This window comes from Magnolia sinica, chromosome 7 (assembly GCF_029962835.1).
Source record: "Magnolia sinica isolate HGM2019 chromosome 7, MsV1, whole genome shotgun sequence".
NCBI classification, from domain to species: Eukaryota; Viridiplantae; Streptophyta; class Magnoliopsida; order Magnoliales; family Magnoliaceae; genus Magnolia; species Magnolia sinica.
The window spans coordinates 82,486,315-82,511,633 of NC_080579.1; the positions used below are offsets into that span (position 1 = coordinate 82,486,315).

The 25,319-nt window shown below is 40.6% G+C and overlaps 1 long non-coding RNA gene across 1 annotated transcript; it reads right to left on the bottom strand.

The window, feature by feature from the left end:
- Window positions 1–22,825: 22,825 nt before the first annotated feature.
- LOC131252159 (uncharacterized) lies at window positions 22,826–25,040 on the bottom strand. The gene is made up of 3 exons (XR_009174220.1): window positions 24,559–25,040; window positions 23,012–23,130; window positions 22,826–22,882 (listed from the first exon to the last, which is right to left on the bottom strand). It is a non-coding gene; the product is annotated as an uncharacterized LOC131252159 (long non-coding RNA).
- Between the last annotated feature and the right edge of the window lie 279 nt (window positions 25,041–25,319).

A 25,319-nucleotide genomic window follows, 5' to 3' on the forward strand; every position in this document is an offset into this window, starting at 1 on the left:
AACGTATATGTTATGTCCAGACCGTCCATCTGATGGACGAACAGCAGCAAGGTGCTGTTGTGCTCGGACGTCAACACGTGGGCCTCACCACGAGGTATTGTTATATCATAACCGTCCATCCACTGGACGTGGCCCCACTTGACGCAGGTGTATTATCCAAACTGTCCCTTAGGATGGTAGACCCTGATGAAGCATGTGTTATATCCTTCACCGTCCAGACATATCTGGATGGTGCTGAACTGATTAGGACGGGGCTGTAATGGGCCACCCAATAAATGTATATATTTTATATCTAAATCGTCCACCCATTAGACGTGGACCTCACCATGGTAGCGTCCGTTCGTCCTAGTTTGAACAGCTGAAAACCAATCTTCGCGATTTTTTACAATTCTACCACCTAGGCATGGGTTGCTGCCGCCCCATGGGACACCTTAGATGGTCAAGATCATGAAAAGTGATGATGGGTGGGGCCCACTATCAAAACTCAGTAGTAAGCACGTCCATCACTGGACGTTTTGCGCCAGAAGGGAACTGTTTGGATGCTTTGTTAAAAATAAAAATAAAAATAGGTGGGGCCCACTTCTGATGATATTCTCAGGGATCTACTCCGTTCATCATTTTCTCAGTAACGTGTAAGCCCATGGGTCAAAGTATGAAGTAAATCCGAACTCTATGTGGGCCACACTATCCACCTATGATGAGGCACTACCCACCATTGAAGCAACCATCTGTTATCCTTTACGTGCATACATATGGAATTTTGCTTATTTACAAATTTGTCACTCCCTTCTAGAATAGTCCGTTGTTCGTTCCTCCCTACTGCACCGTCCAAAAGAAGTGAAATTTGGAGAATATCCACCGTTTTTCATGCTCTTTCCATCGGTTCAGTTTGAGTCCCGATCGCCCAAGGATGTCCAAGATACTTTCTTAATGGTTATTGTCTGATCTTGCCTATCGGGTCACTTATACACTGATCCAAGGGATGAATTTTGACGTGTACGGCTAATTTGTGGTCATCGGGCCATAGATAAAGTTTCAAGCTGAACAGATGGTGGAAACCCTGTGATCAAGCATTCTGGCTGACTTTCAGGCCACTTGAGCTTCAATTTCTCAAAATTTTTAGATCACTGGCGTGTAAATCCGTCAATCTTAGTCCCCTGGGGTCCGTCTCTTGGGGTCCGTCCTTTGCCTTGGTGAATTATGAGCGTTAAATCCATGCTTTTAGCACCCTTTTGTAGTCCATGCTCCTAAATACACCTTGCATCACAAACATGATTAAAGCAGGGTGTTAAACAATATCATGTATGTAAAATCAGGTAATAATTGGGATCTAATATGTAATATTCCACCCTCATTAGTAGCGTGTGGGGCCCACCTTGTATTGATGTAGGTGCACACCCAGCCGTCCATCTGTTGTGCTGCTGTGCAAGGACCCCCATGATGTATTTGTTCATCCACACCGTCTAGATGATCTAGACGGTGTTGGACATGTTTGGACGGTGATGAGGACTCCATCATGATGTATGTATTTTATGTCCACGTCGTCCTTCTACCGGTCTCACCTTGATGGATGTGATTCGGCCACACCGCCCGACCATGTGATAGGACCCACCTGTAATGTATATTTGAGGCCCACTTGTTGTTTTATGAGACCCATTGGTGCCGCCCATTGATGCGGCCCAACTTGATATGATGAGGCGCATGTGCAGAGCCCACCTGTTATTAGGCTCATGTGCAGGGTCCATCTATTCTGTATTTGTGGCCCTTTTTGGCGTGGCCCATTGAGTTGTATTTTAGGTCCATATGATGCGGCACACTTGATGTATATTGGCCCATTGGTGTGGACCATGTGATACAGCCCATTTGATGTATATGAGGCCCATATAACCATTTAATGTATATGAGACCCATGTGTTGCGGCCCACTCAGATGTATTTTCGGACCATATGTCGTGGGTCATTGTGATGTATTCGAGGCCCATGCGATACGACCATCATAATGTGTATAAGGCCCATGAGATGCGGCCCACCGTGACGTGTATTAGGCCTAGGAGATGCGGCCCACCGTGGCGTGTAATAGGACCATGTGATGCGGCCCATAGTGATGTGTATGTAGCCCTTATATGAGGCCCAAAGTGATATATGTTAGCCCACATGACGAGGCCGATGGGATGAAAATGAGGCCCATTGTAATTGTATGTGAGGCCATGGGCCCACAATATGTTTGGCCTTATGTAGGTCACTCCTTAGGAGCAATGTTGGTTAGATGTCCACATTGATAGGCAATGACGGTTAGATGTCCTCATTGTGACCTTCCCTTAGGACTTCTTAAGTCATTCTCTTCGTGGGTTAACCCAAATAAGTGGGCCCCATTCGCCTTAGACAGATGGCTCTGTGCTATCGGATTTGATATAATCACGGCCGAGAGCCGATCTTTATATTATAGTTGATTGGTTGTCCATCTATGGACCCCGCCTTGCTTATATATGCTGGTTGTCGGTGCCGATTATCGATGTTAATTGTCAGTGCTGATCATCGATGTTGATTATCAGTACTAAGTATCGAGGTCGATTCTGAGTGTCGATTCCGATGGTTGGGCCGATTTCGATTGTCAAGGCTGATTGTCGAGACCTATATGATGTATATATGACCCGTAGTTGAGGCTCATTGCGATATGCATTCGGCCCGTATTTGAGGCTCGTTGTAATGCGTATTCAGCACTTGAGTGAGGCCATGGTGTTGTATATTTGGCCCTTGTGTGAGGCAATGAGTCCACTATATGTTAGGCTCTATGTGGGCTATTCCTTGGGGGCAATGTTGGTTAAATGTCTACATGGTCGAGACCGATTGTCGATATCAGTTATTGATACTGATTATGAGTATGTGATAGCATAACATCATGATACATGCCCATACGCATCATCTGCATGTTTGTTATGAGATGTGGTTGACCATCACATATGTCATTAGGCAGGTTGTTATGAGACTCCTTTGTAGGCGGAGGTTATCTCACATGAGTGCATGACATGCGCAAGATTAATGCATGACTGGATTGTATGACTCATGCATTTTGCATTGTGTTGTAATTACTATACGCCCTAGTGACATTAGGGCCGTAGCCTCCATAGGCATGTCGTGGATGGCCAGATGGGACACCGAAAATTTGTTCTAACATCGGGCTGCCATAGATGGCCCTGGGTGAAAATCCCTAAACCCTCTTGGTACCAGAGGATGCCCCAACGTCGAGACCGAGTGGATGTATATGAGCGCATGAGGGCTAAATACCAGGAGGCTACATCTCCCACTGTATTGTGGTCGATTGGGAGGGGGTGTGACCTTACCCGCCTGAGTGAGGGGGCAATATCTAGGTTGAGTTTGACCAGCTTGAGGAATGGGTCCCCTATTGACGAGTCAGGCCCGATATTGGCAGGTGGATAGTGAGGTCTCTTTCACTTACCCAGTTGTAGGCTCAGATAGGGGCGGCAAGCTGGCATAAAGTATAATAGACCCCGGTGATGATCCCAGAGAGGAACCGTACTGATATGTGGACTTATTGAGCAGGAGTTGTATACTCATTCATTCACTATCCACTCGGACTGGTGGTGCGCAACTATTTATTACGTGTACCTTCGCAATGGCCAGGATTTCGGTTGGGGCACGCGACTAACCTGAGATCAGGAGTTTACCACATTGAGTCTGACTATCCAAATTTAGGTATGGGACTGGTTTGGATAGAAGTCCCTTGTGATGATCCCCACAGCCTACGATACTATGTACTATCATCCCGACTTCACATTCTAGCATGGTCATTCTATTCACACCGCATATGGCATTTTAGGTTACTACATTTCTGCATTTATATGGTCTAGATACGGCTGACGCTATTCGTGAACTCATCAGGAATTGTATATTGCATCGCATCCTTGGCATTTGATATTTGGCTTTTTATGACTCCTTATTTGCATAGCAGTTTTATATTGCTTACTTTGTTATCTTATGATTTATGATCTTGTCAGTATTTTTGTTTACTCTAATAATTCTGCTCTTGTCAGTATTTCTGCTTACTCTGATAATTCATGATCTTATCAGTCTTTTTGCTTATTCCGATAATGTACGATTTATGGATTACTAGTATTTCTGGTATTGTATGATGATGACATTGTAATGAATACTTAGCACTTACCTTGTGCACACACTTATACCACCCTTTAAGCTTTTTATAAGCTTATGCATGATAGATGCGTGCAGATGATGATAGGTTGCAGCGGTGTTGAGCTTGGAGCTTGCAGCGGTCTTCTGGAGCTTGACTTTCGATTTATGTATTTCTCTTTCAGTATTGTACTCAAATGTTTATATTAGTGGATATATGATGATGATGTTGCCTTTGTAATTTGGGTATACTTGTGATTATGCTTATTACGAGTTAAATGTACATTTTAAAAAAAAAATCCTCCTTATAGGATCCCAGGATTGGAATCAGGCGTATGGACGCTAGGAGCCGAGAATGGGGTACTACGAGGCTGTCGGCACCGGATTCGGCAATCGGGATTCCTGTGAATCAGATTTTCAGGTTTGGGGCGTGACACACTACCCATCCCTACTCCAAGCCTATGAGTCTATGAGCATTGTTTATATCAACCTAGCATTATGATGAATTTACCTATCCCAGGAGAGAGAACTCATGATGACTCTCTCTCTCTCTCTCTCTCTCTCTCTCTCTCTCTCTCTCTCTCTTCTAGCAATTTCTCTCCTCCCTCTCATTCTCTCATTCCCTCCCTCCATTTTCCAGCTCCCTTCTTCCTTAATCCCTCACCATCTAACCCTTGAAACCATATCTTCACCATTGATCCTTTTCCCTTGGAGCTAAAGAATCTTAGTGTGAAAGTTTGATGATCATCCTTGGAGGTGGGTGCTCTTATTGGCTTCTTCTCTCTTTCTTCTCCTTTCTTTCTTTTCCTTACATGCATGGAAGCATGTAGGACCCACCAATCCATGGTGGAGGTCCTACATGGCTCCTAGGATAGAGGCCATGGGCCTAGATCTTACTCTTTTTTTCCATGGTGGGTCATTCTCCATGGACCCACCATGATGTACTTCTTCTTCATTCTAGCACCTCCTAGGCCATTTAGGCCTTTGCATGCATAGTGGGGAAAGGTGTCCCCACCCTCTAGCAACTTTTCTTGATGTATAGTAGCTTGCATGTAACATATGTACATAGTGGATGACATGCATTGTAGTGTGGAAGGTCCATTAGTGGCGGGACCTTCCACCAATGGCCGAATCACTCTCCTTCTCTCTCCCTTTACCTCCTTTTCTTGTATTTATCTCTGATGATGTGTGGCCCACTAAGAAGGTTAGCAACATCTCAGATCCATCAGGGAGATGAGATGTCCAAGCCCACCTTGTTGGACGTCCAGGCCCACCATGCATGCATGGGTTGGGGGTGGCCTCCAAACTTGATTTTTCATGGAGATTTTAATGTACTAATGAATCTGAAATTTTTCTAACCCATCAAAGTAGACCCCACTTGATGAATCAGGGCAATACGCCCTTAGATTAATTTATATGGGCTGAAATATGGACAACATGTGTTGTTGTCCATATTTCAGGCCCAGTTTGAGCATGGCTTTTGAGTTAATGTTTAGATCTGTTTGCATGCCCTTTTCTCCCAAATTTCTTTGGGAATTTTATAGTGCATGGACCCCACTTTGATGTGGAATGGGGCTCACACCATTTCTCCCATGATTGAGACCCATGGGATGGGCCAAAGTGGGCTAACTGTCCAGAAATTTCTGGACTGTTCAACAACACTATAAGTTGGAAATGAGCATTTTTACCTGAGTTTCTGGAATAAGTGGGCCACCTCAGTGGACCCCACTTGCTGTTCATGAGTAGGACCACCCTTCCCACCAATTTTTTAGGGGTTTGGACAAGTTTAGGCCCACCCCATGTGGTCCCAAACATAGGGATAGTTATAATTCCAACAACATTTCACCCATGACAGATTGTAATTCCAAATTTAATTAAAATACTTTTGGGTATCCAAAAATTATAAAAATTTACAGGGAGCTGGACCACCCTTGTTAAGACCCATCTAATAAATTTTTGGGGCCAACAGACCCCTATGTATATGGTGGCAAGGGCTGGACCGGCCCACCACGTTGGGACGTCCAGGACAACCAGATTTTCTGGACAGACTATTTTCTTTAAATAAATTAAAATACTTATAAGTATCTAAAAATCATAAAATTTTGTGAAGGTGTGGCCCACCCATGGAAGTACTAACATAAAACATTTCAAGGACAACGAGCCCTTGTATCGTCCATGGTGTGGCCTAGAGTGGTCCCCTAGGCTGGGACACACAGGCTGGGGCATCTAGCCTTGGCTAGCTGTTCAGGCTACCTTGTAAGCCCACTTTAATGTAATTTATATCCCACCATTCATTCATGTGGGGTCTATAGGGGACTTGATCATCATCCCCTTTAGTAGCTTCCTATTGGAGCCCATTGGATGAGTTTTTGGACCAAATATCCAGGCCCATGGAGCTGCCTACACATGGGACACCCGGCCCATTGGGCTGCTGCTAGACGTCCAGTCCAGTAGCATGGCCCATCTGAATTATCTGATAAATCCACTCCCTTCATCTGGTAGACCCCCCTCCCCCACCCCCCGTGACATGTATGGGCCACCAGGAAATAAAATAAACATATAATTTAATTAAATTTTGAATTTCCAACAATGCCAGATTGTGGGAGGGCTGGAATTTCAGCAATAGGCCCATGGTTGCTGCTCATAAATGGATGTTTTGGGGTAGCATGATCCACCAAATTTGGGAATATTATTACACATATCTTGCCCTATTTTTAGTTATATTTTGGGCTTAATTAGTGCATATTTAAGGCCCATTCCAATTGGGTTTTATTGGACTAGTCTTCTTAGTTATTTGTTGATTTTTCCTAGGCCCATTAGACCTTTGGGGCCTATATTATCATGCCATTGTGATGGGTTTTATGGGCCAAATACTTAAGTAGTTGGGCCCTTACTTGCCCATTTAAAATGAATCCATGCTTGGGCCGTTACTTATTTTAAATGTAAGGATTACCCATATGTTTGAAATAATAGGCTGCCCATTAGGCCCACCACAATGAGTGGATTCATGACCCTTATGGTTGGGCCCAAACCTTGTTTCAAGGCCCACCATGTTGTCTATGTATTGGGCTTAGTGTATGGATCACTGGGCCATGGATTGCTTGAGGTTGGACCTTACTTTATATGCGTATAGTTAGGGGGCTACCTTTTGAGACCCAGTTGAGATTGGATGTCCTCCTTGGCGGCCCTAAGGTAGGCCCATAGGGCCCTTATGGGTGGTGAAGGCCCACCTTAAACCTTATTAGGACCATTTCCTCCTTGAGGCTTTATGACTCTCTTAACTTATGGGTCACCTCAAAGTATTGGGCCCCCACTAGAGGACTTCTCCTTAGAATACCTGTCTATGTATCTAGACCTTATTCCTCCTTGGGAAGGAGGAATATATTCTACATGTAGCACACTTACATCATTGTGACCCATATACATCATCTGTGTGAATTAATTGCATTGTGTGGTGGTCATAGAGGGATGAAGTTTCTCCCCTTGTGCACATTTAGTGCCTGAAGCTTGTGCATGATCTGTATGTATGACTCATGCATTGGCATCGCATTTCATGATGATACCGCCCTTGCTTCACCAGGGCCTTGCCTCCATAGGGATGTTCGTGGATGGCCGTATGTGTGGACACTGGAAATATTGCTTGAGCATACCGGGTGAATAGGATGGCCATGGGTGAAATTCTCAAAACTTCCATAGTGCCAAGGATCTGCTCCAACGCCGTGACTGGGTGAAATATATGAGCGCACGAGGGCCTTATACCGTTAGGTCGTGACTCCCATTGTTGTGTAGTCGGTTAGATAGGGGTGTGGCCTTACTCACCTGATGTAAGGAGGCATTGGTAGGCTGAGTCTGACCAGTTCGTAAATGGGTCCGCTACCGTCAGGCCTTACTGGTGATTGGTTGTCCATAGGTGGGTAGTAAGGTCTCTTATGCTCGTTTGACTGTGCAGGGTCTGTAGAGCGGCAGTCATTCCGTAGTGTAATGGACCTCGATGATTTCCTTATAATTGAAAATGTACTTGGTATGTAGATTGGTTATGAGCATTGACATTATTTTGCATCGCATTCGCATCAGCTGTATAAGCCCCTTCATGCATTGCCTTGGTAAAGCGCCCAGTACTCATCGCACCTTATTCATGAAAAGCCTTGGTAAGGCTAGTGATATTGTCATGAAGTATGTTTCTCTTCCTGTACCTCCTATTATTCTTCTGTGCACCATTGTTACACACTGTCACCACCCTCTAAGCTTCTATAAGCTTATGCATGATTGATGCGTGCAGGAGATCCTAGGCGGGCGTCATAGCGGCAGAGCGTGGAGTAGAGTTGAGTTTGAGGACCCCAGTGTTGCAGACTTTCCTTTCCTTCTTCTGTTATCTTATGTATGTCCTTTTGGACCTTATGAAAGCTTGTAAAAGTTTAAATTCTTAGTGAATTTTGTGATGTGTGCCTTGTTATTCTCAGATATACTTGCTGTGACCTTGGGTATACTCGTATTAAAAATGATTATATTATTATGAAAATCCTCCTTGTAGGATCTCAGGATCGGAACCTACCTCAGGAGCCGAGAATGGGATACTACGGAGGTTGTTACGGCTAGAACCGGCAATCGGGTTCCTTGTGAGTCCGGTTACCGAGTCTGGGGTGTGACATGTGTTTTGCCACACTGTCCAAACCTTGGATGGTGGGGCCCTACCGTAATGTATGGATTTCATCCTCACCGTCTAGCTGCTGGATGGTGGGACCCCACCTCTGATGTATACGTCGGATGGTGGGACCCATGTGAGGTATGTGATATCCAGGTTGTCCGTCCTGGGACCTAGATGTGAGGCACCCATGATGTATGTGTTTTCCCACGTTGTCCAGGGCTGGGACACGTGGGTCCCATATGATGTATATCCACACCATCCATTGCTAGACGTGGGACCCACCATGTGTATGTGGTCATCCAGACCGTCCAGATCATAGGACCAGCCATGATGTAAGTGTTTCATCCGCGCCATCCAGATGGGATGGATGTGGGCCCACCATGTTTTACGTATTTCATCCTCACCATTCGGGGCAGACGGCCCACCAAAATGGATGTCTTGTATATCTAGGCTGTCCATCTGGCATGTGTAGGGCCACCATGATGTATTTATTTGTTGCCCTTCTAATTTGGTTAGACCATGGGCTGCCACATGAGGCCCATTTGGTGATGCATCAGGCCCACCTTAATGTGTGTGTGTTGTGAGCACACTCTTCACCTGATTTTTTAGATCATGGGCTGCCTCATAAGGCCCAATAAATGTATATGAGGCCCATGTGATGAGACCCATTGTGATGTATATGAGGCCCTTGTGTGAGGCCCATTGTGATGTGTTAGGCTATTGTAATGTGGGAGGCCCAAGTATGATGTGTGAGGCCCACCATGCATGAGTGACGTGCACACTCCGTCCATCTGTTTTTTAGATATTTGGAAGGTCGAGGGCCCCACTATGATTCCGATTTCTATCCCGAATGGACCGCACCATAAGGAATAGTTGTGGTTAAATGTCCACCATTGTAAACTTTCCTAGGGCCCATTGTTAAGCCCATTTCCACTGATACCCTAGTGGGCTAACCCAAAATGTTAGGCCCCCACTGATGATAGTAATACCTATTTTCCCTTGGGCTGTCCCATGAGGCCCACCATGATGTATGTGCTACATGCACGCTATCCATCCTTTCTCTAGCTATTGTCAGGGCCGTGGGCCCCATTGAGCATCAAATCCAAATCCCAAGTGGACTGCACCATAAGAATAGTGGTGGTTAAAGGTCCACTGTTGAAAACCATACCTTGTAGGGCCCACTATGATACCCAATTTTCAACCATCTTCCCTTATTGGGCTATCCCGAATCATGTGGCCCCATTGATGTTAGTACTACCCGTTTTTCTTTTTGAGCTAACCCAAATCATTGAGCCCTCATTGATGTAGAGGTGATCACCTTCTCTTATTGGGCTAACTCAAACTGTTAGGTCCCCATTGATGCTAGTACCTTCCCACCATGCCCTATAGAATTGTCCAAACCTTGAAGCCCACATTATGTTCATACCGGGCCTTCCATAGAAATGTGACCCACCTAGATTCATGTTTTGCCTAAGTTTAGTGACCATACCCAAGGCCCACTTAGGAGTTGAGCAGGCTACCCAATCCATTAGAAGGAGGCATAGTCCTAGATGTATGAACTCCACCAAGCCCACTTGTGTATGTATCGGGCCCCATAAGGAAGCCCAGTTTATTCATGATAAGAGATTGAGAAAGCCCAATTATTTACCTGGTTAGCTCACCATGTGAACTCATCTTATTGTATACCCACTTCACTCCCCACGAGAGATGTATCCTACCCTTGTATCCCATTTGCTAGGACCTCGTGACATGAACATATCTTCTACACCATCCGTCTCCTTATTAAGACAAGTGTGAGGTCCATCTTTGACAATAGTGCATCATCATCTCTTGCCGTAGACGGAAGAATACATGGTATCAGATTTGGTATATCCACTGTCTGGAAACTACCTTAATGCATGGGTTAGACCCATTGTCCTTTCAGTGGACCTTGCCTTAGGACATATGATATGTTAGTACCTAGAGTAGGTTATGATAGTCTAACATGGACCAGTCTATATAGACTTCTATATGTCTATGGGGTGTATCGTTCAACCCCTACTCTTGTAAGTGACATACCGGTTAAGGTCGATCATCGTCTGCTATATTTGATAATCATGCTAGTGTACTTAGTCTAGTAGGACACACTGAGTTTGTGCTAGCATAGCATCATGATACATGCCCATACGCATCATAGGTATGTTTGGTATGAGTGACTGATCATAGCATATGCCATTGGGTGGATTATTTATGGGACTCCTTGGTAGACGGAGTTGCCCCACATGAGTGCGCAGTATGCGCAAGATTGATGTATGACTAGATAGTATGACTCATACATCTTGCATTATTGATATGATCACTGTACGCCCTAGCAACATCAGGGTTGTGGCCTCCGTAGGCATATCACGGATAGCAGGATTAGATATCGAAAATATTTTGGTTCTAGCATTGGGGTGCAAGGGTGTACCTAGGTGAAAGTCCATAAACCCTTATAGTACTAGGCGGTTACTCCAACGTCGAGACCGAGTGGATACATGAGCGCACGGGGGCCATATACCATTAGGTCGCGTCTTCCACTGTGTCGTGGTCGGTTGGAAGGGGGTGTGGCTTTATCCACCCAAGGGTAGGGGGCATAGCTAGGCTGAGTTTGACCAGCTCATAAATGGGTCCTCTATCGACGTGCCGGGTAAATATTGGCCGACTACTAGCTAGGCGGATAGTGTGGTCTCTTCCACTTGCATGGTTGCGCGTCCAGTGGGCGACGATCTGGTATAGAGTGTACTAGACCCTGGTGATATTTCAAAGTTGAGTTATATTAATATGTGGATCTAGATGAGGATTGGTATGCTTGAGTTGCATCTCGCATATGACATTGGCCATGTAGGCCTTGCATCGCATAGCCTTGGTATGGTCGACAACATTCATGCCTTGCATTACATAGCCTTGGTACGGCTGATAGCATTCATGAATTTACCAATATGTTTTCGCATTACTCCGATATTACATACTTAACACTTGCCTTGTGCATACACTTACACCACCCTCTCAGCTTTCTATAAGCTTATGCACGATCGTTGCGTGCAGGTGACGCTAAGACGCAGTCGAGCTAAGGCAGGAGCGTATGACTGAGCTTCTGGAGCTTTGATATCTGTCTTGTATCCCCCTTTATGTATTGTACTCTTAAGTTTTTTATTATAGTGGATATGTGGTGATGTTGTCGTTTGTGACTTGGCTATGCTCCTTTATATAAAAAAATTCACATTGAAAATCCTCCTTGTAGGATCGCAGGATCGAAATCTAGCGTATGGGCGCTGAAAGCTGAGAATGGGGTACTACGGAGGCTGTCAGTGCCGGATTCGGTGATTGGGAATTCTGTGAGCCCGGTTTCCGAGTTTGGGGCATGACATTAAATGCATCGACTTGAGTAGTAAAAAAATAGGACATACGTGGCATCTGTCGGTTCGACCGACCGATAATCAGTTCCTATCGATTCGAATGATAACCTTTGAATTTCAATATACTTACAAACACTAAAATTTTCAAGTGGGTGCTATAAAAGGCCATTTTCCCATTTCTATCATTTTTCAGTTTGGAAAATGGAGACAGATAGTGAGGAGAGAGAGGGGGAGAGAGAGAGAGAGAGAGAGAGAGAGAGAGAGAGAGTGAGTGAGAGATCAAAAGATCTGGTGCGGATCACAACACTGAGGCCATTTTTCTCAAGATTCATACAATGCAAGCTATCCCACATCTCGCCTGACCAAATAACCCATTGATTAACATGGTAAGAAGTTTTCTTGTGGTGCATGCGCGTCTTTCTCCTAATTTCTAGCAATTTAAAGCTATTAGGGTTAGAAACCCATCATTTCCATTCAAATCTTAGAATTTTTTATATTGGTGTTTGTTCATGCTAGTATTTGTCACAAGTGATTTATGGTGGCCCATTCTCGTACGGGAGTTACATTCGAGCACAACTTTGTGCAAGCTTCGGATTTGCACCGAGCTCGGGCTTCGCTTGCCGAATCAGGTTAGGGATTGTTTAAATTACGATAGGTAAACCCTTAAACCATTGTTAAACATTTAATTAGGTTAAAATATAAGTTGATAATATGAATTTGCTGATGAATTAGGGTTTAGAGCGTTTCTCTCAAATTCTATATGCCTGGGCTGCATCGAAACTAAAAGATTCTATTTCTATAATGAGATCTACCCTTCAAGCTTTTTGATAACATTTTTAGTCTTGCAATAGTATCAACACTCGATAATCATGTCAATTAATGTATGAATCATACAATAACCATTGTAACCTATCTTACATATGTTAAATCTATGATGAATTGTTAGAATTCATAACATGCTTAGTACCTTGTTATAGCATATTTAGAAGCATATATATGATTACAGAACATGCTTAGCTCTTTTATAGGTTGATTCACACGCATGCACCCCTTAAGATGCTTAATTACTTGAATGTAACATGCTTAGACCTTGGTATAGGAACATATAACATGTTTATCACATTTCCTAGGTTGATTCACACGTGCACACTCCTTGAATGTATAAGCATATGAATATAATTATTATCTTGTGAAATTCATGTGGATAGAAATTATGATATGCCTTGGTGTGGTTATAAGTGATTTATGTGGGTATGACAAACACTTATATTATTGCCTTGTTGACTTATTTGATACCTTCAACTAATGGCCATCCAATGAATTAAGTAATGAAATTTGGTTGTAAACTTACCATCTTTGGTGTATCATTGTGCCTTATTGGCCTTATTTGGGTGGAATCTAGTTATTGTGTCCTTTAATAAACTTAGTGCCTTATTGGCTTTTGTTAGGAATAATCCTTTATTTGGAATCATATATTACGTAGCGATAGTAAGGTCTACTTACTGGATTATGATTGACCACTAGTTATATAGGTTTTTTAAAATGGTTGTTTGTGAATTAGATTAATAAAGGCTAGATTAATCATGCATTCATTGCACGCTTTATTGGGTAGCTACTCTATATGTTATGGTAACCCCGTACCGTTCTATGGGTCATTTTCGCTAGATCCTAAACTGCTATTTGACTGAACCATTTATTGTGAGTTGGGTCGACTATTTGAAAGACCCAATCTCTGGCATATTCATAGTGTAATGAGCACTTTCATGCATTCATGGATTTAAATAAGATACGTTGTAAACTAAGATTGTTTAAGTGACTTTTCGATGAAACTATACTTATTAATATGTCATTATGTAATTTTGAAGAGATCTCTCACTGAGTTGGCTACTCATCGAATTTGAAAAACAAGTAGTGGATGCAGGTGGTTGGAAGTCGTAGAGCTTAGGATGTCCAGGTGGAGCTTCGTGCTAAGATAGATGATAAGAGGGAGCTGGGTTAGTTAGGCCGAGGTGCAAGAGCTCGAGTCGTTAGATTTCTTGGTGCATTTCCCTTAATATTGATGTATATCATACATTAGTTTGTTTATGGTTTGTGGTAGTCCCCATGGGCACCGATTTGATTCTTGTACTTTGGATATTTATTGTTGAGTGTGAAATATTGTATATTTCTCCGTATTTATACCTTGGTTTTATAAATATGATTGTGCTTAATTGATTTAATTATGTATGTTTTCATGTGCGAGGTGATTTCGAGAGCTTAAAGTGAAATTGATGCCAAAAGGAAAATTTATGCTAAAGAGATTACTAAATGAAGATTTGGAGATTTGGAAGTCATTAATGAGGAATTCACATGCCAAAGATCCAAGAAAATCAAATGACGAATGAAGAGAATCAAAGATTTAAAGTGAAGAAAAAGAATTCTGAAATTGTCCAGAAAACAAACAAATTCCTAAAATTTTCCTGAAAAGCATATTCCAAAACTCCGAGTATATTTTAGAAAACTGTGCAGAGTGCTAAATTTGAGACAGTTTAAACCTCGAGTCTATTTTAGAAAACTATGCAGAGTGCACAAATTTGAGGCAGTTTCTAAATTTTTCTTACTTTGTGCGAAAGTTGGAGTTCCACAATTATAAATAGGACTCCCTAGGATGCTCTAAAGTATCTTCTAGGGTTTGAAAAGGTCTTAAGGAGCATAGCACAAGGGTAGAGCAACCACTAAAGAGTTTTTCTTCTTCCCTAGTTTATTTTTCATGCTTTGTTTAAGAGATTTGGTTTCAATCATGTCTATGGTTAGCTAAACCTCTTAGCTAGGGCTAAAAGGTGAAGCTTGTAGCGTGTTGGGATGTTTATTTTTCTTTGATTCTTGTTCTTATTGAACTTCATTGATTTCTAGTTTGATATTAAAGAAATATTTTTAGTTTTCTATGATTTATTGTGACTCAAATTACAATAGATGCTATGATAACTTTGGATATCTTGTTTTCCAGTTTTGAGATAGTGAGATTGGTAAATCCCATTGTTTACCATCGTCTCCTAGGCATGGTAGGGCGATGGAATCCCTTCTAATATTCACAATTCTCCTTCATTGAGAAGTAGGTCAATGAAAAGTTCAAATTTGATTTAAATTGCTTTATCTTCCAATTGGATAGGATAGGACTCTAATTCTAATTGTGTTTTTGAATCAAGTAAGGTAGCATCTTAATAACTACAAGTGGATCCTTGACACCCTAGTTCCTACCTTTAATTGATAGTGTAAACATTATTCACAATTACTCTCTTTTATTCCAGAATTCAGATTTAGATCTTCTTCTAGTTCTAGTTCTAGTTCTTTTCAGAATACGTACAAGTTTAGTCCTCGTGGATTCGATGTCATTCTCATGAGTTATTACTACATCGTGACACTACAGTTGGGGTTGTGAACATTTACCATGTTGCTCTATGCTTTAACTATCATTGTTTATTTCTTGATATCCATTATATGTAATGTGCTACTCTAATTTAATAGTAAATGAGATTAATGTTAAGGTTGTGAACATTTACCATGTTACTCTATGCTTTAACTATCATTGTTTATTTCTTGATATCCATTTATGTTATGTGCTACTCTAATTTAATTGTAAATGAGATTAATGTTAACCTGATTATGTAGATGCGTCAGTGATCTCCCCCACGTGTGGTATCCTTAGGTGACACTCGGGTTTTCACAGTTAGAGCATCGTACTTAAGTGGTAAAAATTAATGTATTGTCAGTATCGGTGCCAATGCACTCGACCATCATAGTGTTAATACCCTATGACTCGGGATCTGAGTCTCCGTACTCGAGTGTCAAGTTTCGGGCGTTATAATTATACTACTACTAATATATGTCAATCCAACATATCAGCATAAACGGACGGAACTACATTACTCCTATTCTTAAGTTGATTCAACATAACAGCATAGACATGTTGAATTACACTACTCCTAGTTTAGGATAAGCTAAGCTAAGATAAAATAAGATAGGCAGCATTGCGTTATAGATTTGATTTGTGTTGTGTTGGCGAGGGCCCATAGCTCTTCGGTCTTTCCTAATTATAGAATTTAATGATGATAGTTGGACAAAAATCATGATAACCACTCTTCACATTCACTGATGCAGACATAACTATCTGCGCTAAAAAATATTTGTCTTATCAAGCAATGGCACATATGTTGGTCGTTTGTCATAAGCTGGCCATTGGTTATGCACACGTCCTACTCCTATTTCATGGATGAGAACTTTTCTCATAATGTCATGCGTTGGTGATGGCGGTCTCTTTCTCTACATGAACATATATAGTGCGTCGTGAAACTTTGCCAATTTGGCATTGTTGTCATTTAGCTCCTTGAGCACTTTCGCCTATAAGGACTTCCGCTTGATGCTATGGTGCATCAACTGAATCTATCACTTATCATGACTTTGTTTCAATCGATACCCATTTTCGATCATGAGTCCACTATGTTGAACAACCATCTCTGCCACATGAGTAATTAAGATAAATGGCACGTGTCTAGTGGTTGTAGCCATTTATACCATCTATGGTACCAATTAATAAATACAACGACAAATAAGTAAAACATGACGATGAGAAGAGCATCTAAAATCTTATACGGATACGGAACGAATAACATGTCTATAATGAAAGTGAAAATCATAAAGATATATGATAACAATAAAGAGGATCACACATAGGATTAAGATAACAAAAAGATATATACAACACACCATGGATCATACATAATTCTTGCTCAAGGGAAAAAGAAAACCAGAAAACTGCTTGCACACATTTTTCTTCATTTTCTCCCACTCGCTGAGTTCGGCTTATAATGGAAACAACATACATATTAATATGAATAAAAGGGAAAGGCTTCTAGGATTTTTTGCAGACTTCAATTGGGTTAGAATCTAGATTGCTGGTGTGGAAGGATAAGATCGAATCTTACATACTTAAAATGGAATGAAATTAGAAAAACAACTAAAGTAGTCACTGTATGAGAGTAGTGATATCTGTCGTCAAATTATTGTAGAGATCTCTTTTTAGACAGTTGACAGTATGATTAGTTACTTTCAAAAGATTCTTGACTCAAGTCTCATTCAGAGACTAGGGCTTCAGCATGCCATTCACAATAGTCGACAAAACATTTGAGATGGGTGTCCTAAGTACCGCTTATAAAGGGGTATACCCAAATTTGTTCTGAGATAGAGAGAGGCAGGATATTGTTGAGATCACATATCTATTGTTTGAATATTTCAAAGAAACTTTGATGGGTAGAGAAGCTTTTGGTCAAGTTGAAGGGCTGCCATATTCGAATAATAACACTATATTGCAGAGGAACATAAATGACAAAGTAACTATAGTCTTCACGTTGGATGAAATCTTGAGAGTTCCTAAATGTGATTTGGACAAATCTGTCAAAATGATCATCAAGTATATTTCTCCATATGTGAAGATGCTATTTTAGAAATTTCATGACATTAGTAGCATCTGCAAGCGGCTGATGGTTGAGTTCCATCTGTAGGAAATATGCAGATGATTTTACAACATTAAAGATAAATGAAATTGTCCAATTTTCAATTAAGTACAATAGAAAGCACAAGGTTTCAGGAGGACAATAGTAAATGTTTTTAAAACTGAAGGGTGTGAGGAAATGATACTCTAGGTGTGGATCCTTTAAACACTAGATGATTTCGGAAGAGATAAATATCTAAGAAGGTAGTGAGGTTGTGAGTAGGGTAGATTTGGAAAAGGATATGGGAAATGTGTTTACGGACTTTAGGTGAGAGGGTTCAAATAAGATCTAGTGGGAGAATATGGGCAATAAGCTTAATAGGAGGTTGTTTTGGTAGTCTTAAGAAAAAATTTGTCAGAATATTATCTTTGCCTTTAATCTTCTTGATATTGAAATTCCATTGAGAAAACCAATATGCCCATAACAACAACTGAGGTTGTGGCAGCATCTTTTGCTTGAAATGCAACATTTGTGGAAATGATGACATGTCCATCTCAACAACAAAATCATGGCCAGTAAGCTTAAATTGGAAATTTAAGATTCCATTGTTAACTGCTAAGATTTCTTTGTAAGTTGGGAGGTAATGTTGCTCAAATGGCTTGAATTGGCCAATCTTGTAGCCACAAACATTTCTGGTTCCTTGAATTTTCAATTTTTTTTAAAGAGTTGCTCCCTAATGTGTATCATTTGCATCTATTTATAAGATATGAAGACCATGAGTGCTTAAGATCTTAAGAGGAGGGAGCTATGGAACAATCTTCTTGAGTTGGTAGACGGTTGTAATGTGACTTGCAGACCAAGGTGGTGCTTTTCTTCAAGAGATGGGAGAGAATATTTTTGTATTTTGAAACATGTTATACAAAATATGCAATATAATCGAAGATGCCAAGAAATTGCTCGATTTTCCTGGTGCTGGTGAGCTGATCGGGAAGCTGGAGAATATTTATGGTAATGTATGGATGGGGGGAGTATTTGTCGCTTTGGATACTCATGCCAAGGAAATCAATGTCAATTTTGGCCAAGTGCATATTCTTTTATAATAACATGATTCCATGTTCTACACAGATGTCATGGAATTGTTGGAGAAGCTCACAGTGAGTTGACAGATCTAGGGAATACAATAACACATCGTCGATATAAAAAAAAATGTATGGTGAAGATTAGGTTTAAAAAATTGCACCATTGCCTTCTAAAAAGGGATGGAGCAATTTTTAACTTAAAAGGGCATGACAATCCATTGGTAATCACTATGCCAAAATCGTGAATTTACAACGGACCAAATCCGTCATAAAACCAAATAAACGACGGATTTCGTCCGTCGCTTGGTCCGTCGTTGTTTACTGGGTCGTTTTTTTGACAGAATCCGTCGTTTAATCTGCGACGGATAAGGTCCGTCGAAAAATTAAAAAATCCGTCACAGATTCGAAAAACCCACACGAGTGTAGTCGTCATTAAAAATATTAGCGACGGATAAGATTCGTCGCTAATAATTAGAGCGATAGACCTCAAATCTGTCCTTATTTTCAACTTGTTTAGAAACTAGCGACGGATTTGGTCCGTCACTAAAATATCTGTAAATAAAAAAATAAAAACAATTTTTTTTGAATGTTACACCTGATAGTCATTCAAAAATAATTCACACAATTGTTTAATAAGAATCCTATTCACAAAATTGGTAACAACTCAATTCAATAGAAGAAATGGCCTGTGGGGCTAACCCAAACAACAATTCCCAGTCTCAAGTTGGACGTGAAACATTGAATTGCAATGAGGCATTCATAACCTTTAGATTGGTGCCTAAAAATAGACGGTTGAAATAAAAAATAGCAACAATTCGTCTTAAATGGAAAAAATGCCAAAGATAGGATGAGTTCAGATCAACTATCTGGATACCAGGTCCATGGGCCCCACTCATGCAAACTCAAGATCCAAGGACACAACATATCGTTGGGATGAAGACTGTAGAAATCCTTGGAAAAGGGAGGAAGAAAAAAGAAAAAGTACCTGAAGGCCAGGCCAGAATGCCTGAAGACTGTTAAATAATGGCCACACCATGGAAGCAAGATTCATGTTTACGTCCACGCACCTATAGTTGTGTCAAAATTGCAACTCGAAGATCTAAATGAGAAACATAAACATGAATAGTAAGATTTGTGGACCAAAAATAATAACAAATTACCAAGAATCATGGTATAGTTAATGCATTGCAGCCCTGTAAGCTTCCTGGAATATGAACAAATACTCCTCATCTCCAAATAACAGATAGACCTGTAGTCAGTAAGAAAGCCCTTGAGAAAAATGAACAATGAATTTCTTGGAGTCGCATAGAGAAAAGATCTCATATTATTTCTTTTATAACTCCAGTAGGGAAAAGGTTAAAAGATCCATCAAGGCAACAGATAAGACATGGTTTTATGTTTTGATCAATATGTGAAATAACTATATTCATCAATATGGGCTTGAGAGCATAAATTGGATGCAAACAAATCCAAAAACATTGGCTCCTCACCGAGTTCTCTATATACAACAAAACTACACTATGCAATTGAAGATTATACATGCTGCAATGCCTACAATATTATGGGACCAAATAAGTCAAAAACCATATCAAGTTAACATAAAACAGAGGTTACGCCCACAAGTATATGGATTCATAACCATCAACATGTAGGCGCACATGCCAATATGGAACATGTGTATGAGACCCCAGCTTTCCATTAGATACGCCATGCGCAAGAATCAGTCTCTTTGCTCCTCAAGTCTAGCGCAATATACAAAAGAAATGGAGGCTAATACGACTCATCTAGAACATCCATGGGCTTGATGCTTATAGTATTCCCTCACAAAAGAAGGCTCGTAAGATACCACACATTAAGAAGTAAACCAGAATTTTATTTATCTGAAAGTGCTAACTGCTGAATTTTTGGAATACCTTCTCAACGAAAAAAAAACTAGTAGACTAGCAAACAAAATAAAATGAAATAACTGTTCTAATTGCTTCATCTCTCTAATGTTCCGTACAACAGACCCAAACAAAGGTGAATTCAAATCCAAATAAAAGAAACAAAGATCATACCTACTCTTAGGGCAAAGAAAATTCTATGCATCTCAAAATTTTCATTTCTAAATAGAAGAAGACCCAAAAGAAACCGCTTCTTTGAAATTGGAAGCATAAGCAGTACCTTTGAGATTCTCAAGTATACCTTTCTCAAAAGACTCATCGTAGTCATAGCCCTATCCCAACTATTTGGAGTTGGCAACTTGGCATCATGAATCATGTGTTGTCAATCATGATTAGGCACATAGTTGCAGTATGGGGATTTGCATGTGATTTGTTAGAAACGTCGTTTCTTATAGAGAAACAAAGACAAAGGAAGAAACTGAAAACTGGAAAAGACTTTGATCGAGTCATCTTTAAGAATGTAGGATAACTTTCTATTGCCTTTTCTTTTTTATAATTGAAGGACTACCATTCAAATGATAGTGTAGATACAATATGCAAAGACTTTGATCCCAAAGAACCTGAACTGCCTTAAATGACACATCTGAACTTCTCTAATGCTTTGATCGAGTCATCCAACCAGCCAAAAATTCATGAAAGAATGACTTCACCAGAAGCAGTTCTGTTACTAGCTACTGATCATTTACAAACCCTTGGTCACCATGGTCATGTTTCAGTCATATACGCTGGAAAAATAAAAGACAGTCCCCACCCAATCCTGTCCTAAAATAATAATGAACTAACAGCGACAAAATAGAAGTTCTGCACAAATATAAGCATCACACAACAAAAGGTTGTAAACTTTGGAGCTGGCAAGGACTTCCACAATTAGTTGCTGACAACCATGTATTAGTGAAATGCTCACAAGTTCCCATCTCAATCTATTGACATACGGATGCACACCAAGTACATGCTCTTCTTTATGGTTTTCCTACTGATGTCATGCTACCAGCAGTTTTGCTTTTGATATTTGCTACCAACTGCTTAGCTAAACGTGGTTTATGCCTGTGGGACACATTCTAGACGGTCTGTGTTAACACGTGTAAGTTATGTGTTCGGTGGATGTAAGACAGCCACTTAACAATTGATGGCTTTTGGAGTAGCATAGACTAAAGAAGGCACTAAAAAGCACTCACTGGTCCAATGTCAATTATCTTTTTTTTTTTCCCCCTGAAAGATAGTCCAATGTCGATTATCTACAGTAACGAGAAACAAAAACTAGCTTCATGATCAGCAATCCTCTACACAAAAAGATGCATTGAGACAGATGAACAAACCGAGATACTGCGCATGAATTATTCTCGCTTTCAGAAGATAAGGTCACCCAAACAACTGATAAACGGGGAGCTTGTTTTCTTATCCATTACAGCATTGCAACCTAGACAAAGAAGGTGGAGATTTAAAGCATTGTTTATAGACATATCATACATTGTAGGCACCATAAATCAATAATAACCTGAACCATTATAGGATTTGGCCTTGATGGAGATATATAAACTGCTGGTCCAGCATTCACCACAAATTCAGCCTACAGTTTCCCAAACATTATAATGAATATATATACATATATATATATATATATAGAGAGAGAGAGAGAGAGAGAGAGAGAAACAGAGAGAAGTTGAATCAGTGAAATGGAGAAAGGTAAGAAATCATACAGGGGACTACCCCATACGGAACGTCAGAATAGTACGACCAAGCTCTAAAAGAAGAGCTCCTAAATGTTGCATGGCCACTCCTACTTGCATTGCTTCTGCCTGAATTTGTCCCCATGTCACTAGATCAGTAGTTCTCAGCCCTCTCTTTCAATGCGCCCTGCAATATTCTATGGAACTGTAGAAAGTTACGATTAAGCAAAACTAGATACAAAAAACTAGTTGGCAAAAGATTCAAAGAGTGTAAAATTGTGCATCATAAAAGCCAAAAATTAATTTCCATGGAAAGAAAATGCCTTGTCGTGCCCAAATTACATCAACGCATTGCCTATGACTCTGAAGAAGAATGAATGGACTAGGCCTATAAATGCAACTTTATGATAATGACTCTCCGAAATTTTAGTTGTACACAAGATGAGAGCTTTAAAGGAAAGGCACTGGAGCAAGATGCAAATCAACACCTTGGGATGGTGGGCCGCCACTAGTAGCCACATTTCCAACTCCAACATAATTCAGAACTGCTCCAATAATCTATGAAAGAAAGCAATGAGAAAAATTAGCCTACAAAACTGGAAAATAGACTGTTATGCATAGGCCGATCGATTGCACTCTTCAGAGCAATTGACTGTGATTCACTTACAACAAAACCGATGAACATACCAGCGTAAGGTCAGGTACAATGCCTTCACCTTGGTCCCCAATATTGAAAGTTCCCAAAACCACACTGTGTGAAATTTGCCCAACCCTGTTACGGGGGGCACCAGGACTTGAATCATTTCCTGCAAAATAAAATAAATGCTCCGTATAGTAAACCTCCATATCAGTTCTAAAAGAATAATTCATGGTTGCAAATGCTTAAAACTGTAAGACTCTTACAACTAGGCTGTTTCCTATCATGATGAGTAAAAAAGAAAGTTAAGGGGCCATTCCAGGGATGGGGGAATAGAAACACCAAGCTATTCCCGCCCATGTTATGCTGTAAGGAAATAGTATTTAGCACTGCTTAATAGCAAAGCGGGCCTGTTGAGCCAACCACTCCAATCAGATAAAATTGAATGACCTGATGGTTGCACCAGCTCACCCGGATAGTACAAATAGTTTTCTTTCCCTTCACGGGTTTGTATGATACCCAACCCATTCCTTCGGCCAGTCCCAGTCCAAACTAGTACAACCATCCAGTCTAGTACAGGTTTTAAAACATGAAAGAATGCCATGGTATTCTCCAGTCCAATGCAGTGCCTTGAGTTTACAATGCAGGATTTCTTTCTGAATGAAGATGATGGTTCTCTAACATGTAGACCATGCCTTGGGAATGTATAGAGGAAGCAAAGCCTCGATTGTCATGATTTCCCCCCCGTTTCTCCAGAGCCAGTCCTTGGCGGTGTTTCTGACTGGATTGGCTGTCTTGCAACTAAATGCAGTGTATGCCCATCTTTCAGATCTAATTATAGTCAAGAGACAACAAAGAGCACGAAAAGTAACAGAACATGGAAAGGATGGAAAGATGGATGAATGCATCAGCGCAAATTACAGTATGGAAATTAGAAACATTTGCTCCAAGCATACGATGTAAGGGATATTAGAAACCAAATCAGGATTTTCTTGAACAGATTTCAAAATAAAGAAAGATTTTAACTTATCATCACCATCGTAGCCTTGTTCCAGATTATTAGATGCACTACACTTAAATTGGAATATTTTAAATAATGTAAATTATTAAAAATTCCAGGTAATCAAGGATTGGTGCATGTATACAGTTGTCAGATATTCTAACTAATAAGCATCATTATGTAAGTATTTAATTTCTAACAAGTGAAGACCATCAAATCAAAGAAGCCAGCAATTTAAAGCATTGACAAGCAATCAAAATAATAAAATTGCTTCCTGCAGCTTAGTTAATAGATGCACTAAAACTAATTTTATTGTTACTATTTAGCAATAGAAACCCTACTACAGCCCAAACTCTAATGCACAGAATCAAAGCAGAACAACCCTCTGTTCAGCTACCACAACACAAATCATTCCTTGTTGAGCCATTTCATCAAACAGTTAGCATGGATGAAATATAAGAGTTATTACGCAATGGGGTTTTTTAGTTTTTACGACTGGGGCCATTATTCAGTGACCTAAAATGATGATATTATGGTCCATGCACCAAAAATCTAAATGGCAAAACAAAATCTGAGAGAGAGGGAGAGAGAGCTTACAGAGAAAACCCAAATCTCAGCGAAGAACAGAGAAAACAAGGCCCTTGGAGAAAAAGATCGACATAGAGAGATAGAGAGAGAAAGAGATCGAACTTTTGGAGAGGAGCCTCGGATTCCTTTGATTTCAAGAGATCGAACCTGTGTGAATGGCAGATCTTCGGCGATTTAAGTTTAAAAAAATGTTTAAAAAATTACAAAAGAAATCTGGAAAAGGAAATCATAATAGCAAGATCATTCTCTAATTTCTGGAGGAAGGCTCTTTGACTCCTTGATGCTCTTGCTCCTGCTGGAAGGCTCGAGATTTGGAATATAGACGTTACTTCTCTTGGCATTGCAGATCGTAGAAGTAGCTCTCGATCAAGAGATTTGGGAAGCTTCTAGAAGAAGTGATGAAGAAGATGAATGAATAAGAAGAGATGTTATCATCTCTGCAGAGATAGAGAGAGCTATAAGAAGAAGCAGAGAGAGAGAGAGACAGACAGAGAGAGAGACGGAGAGAGGGAGAGAACTGGTTAGGGCCGGCGCCCTAACCAGATATCGCGGATGGAATGGGGGATGCGGATTAAATACTGACAGTTGAGTAGCCGAACACGCTATTGAAGTGACGTCACCAAGTTGTGTGGACTCCGTCACGATGTATGTGTTATATCCACAACGTCCATCCATTTGTAGATATTATTTTAATACATGAGTCAAAGAATGAGGCAAATCCAAAGCTTTAGTGGACCACACCATAGAAAACATTGGCAAAATTGATGCCC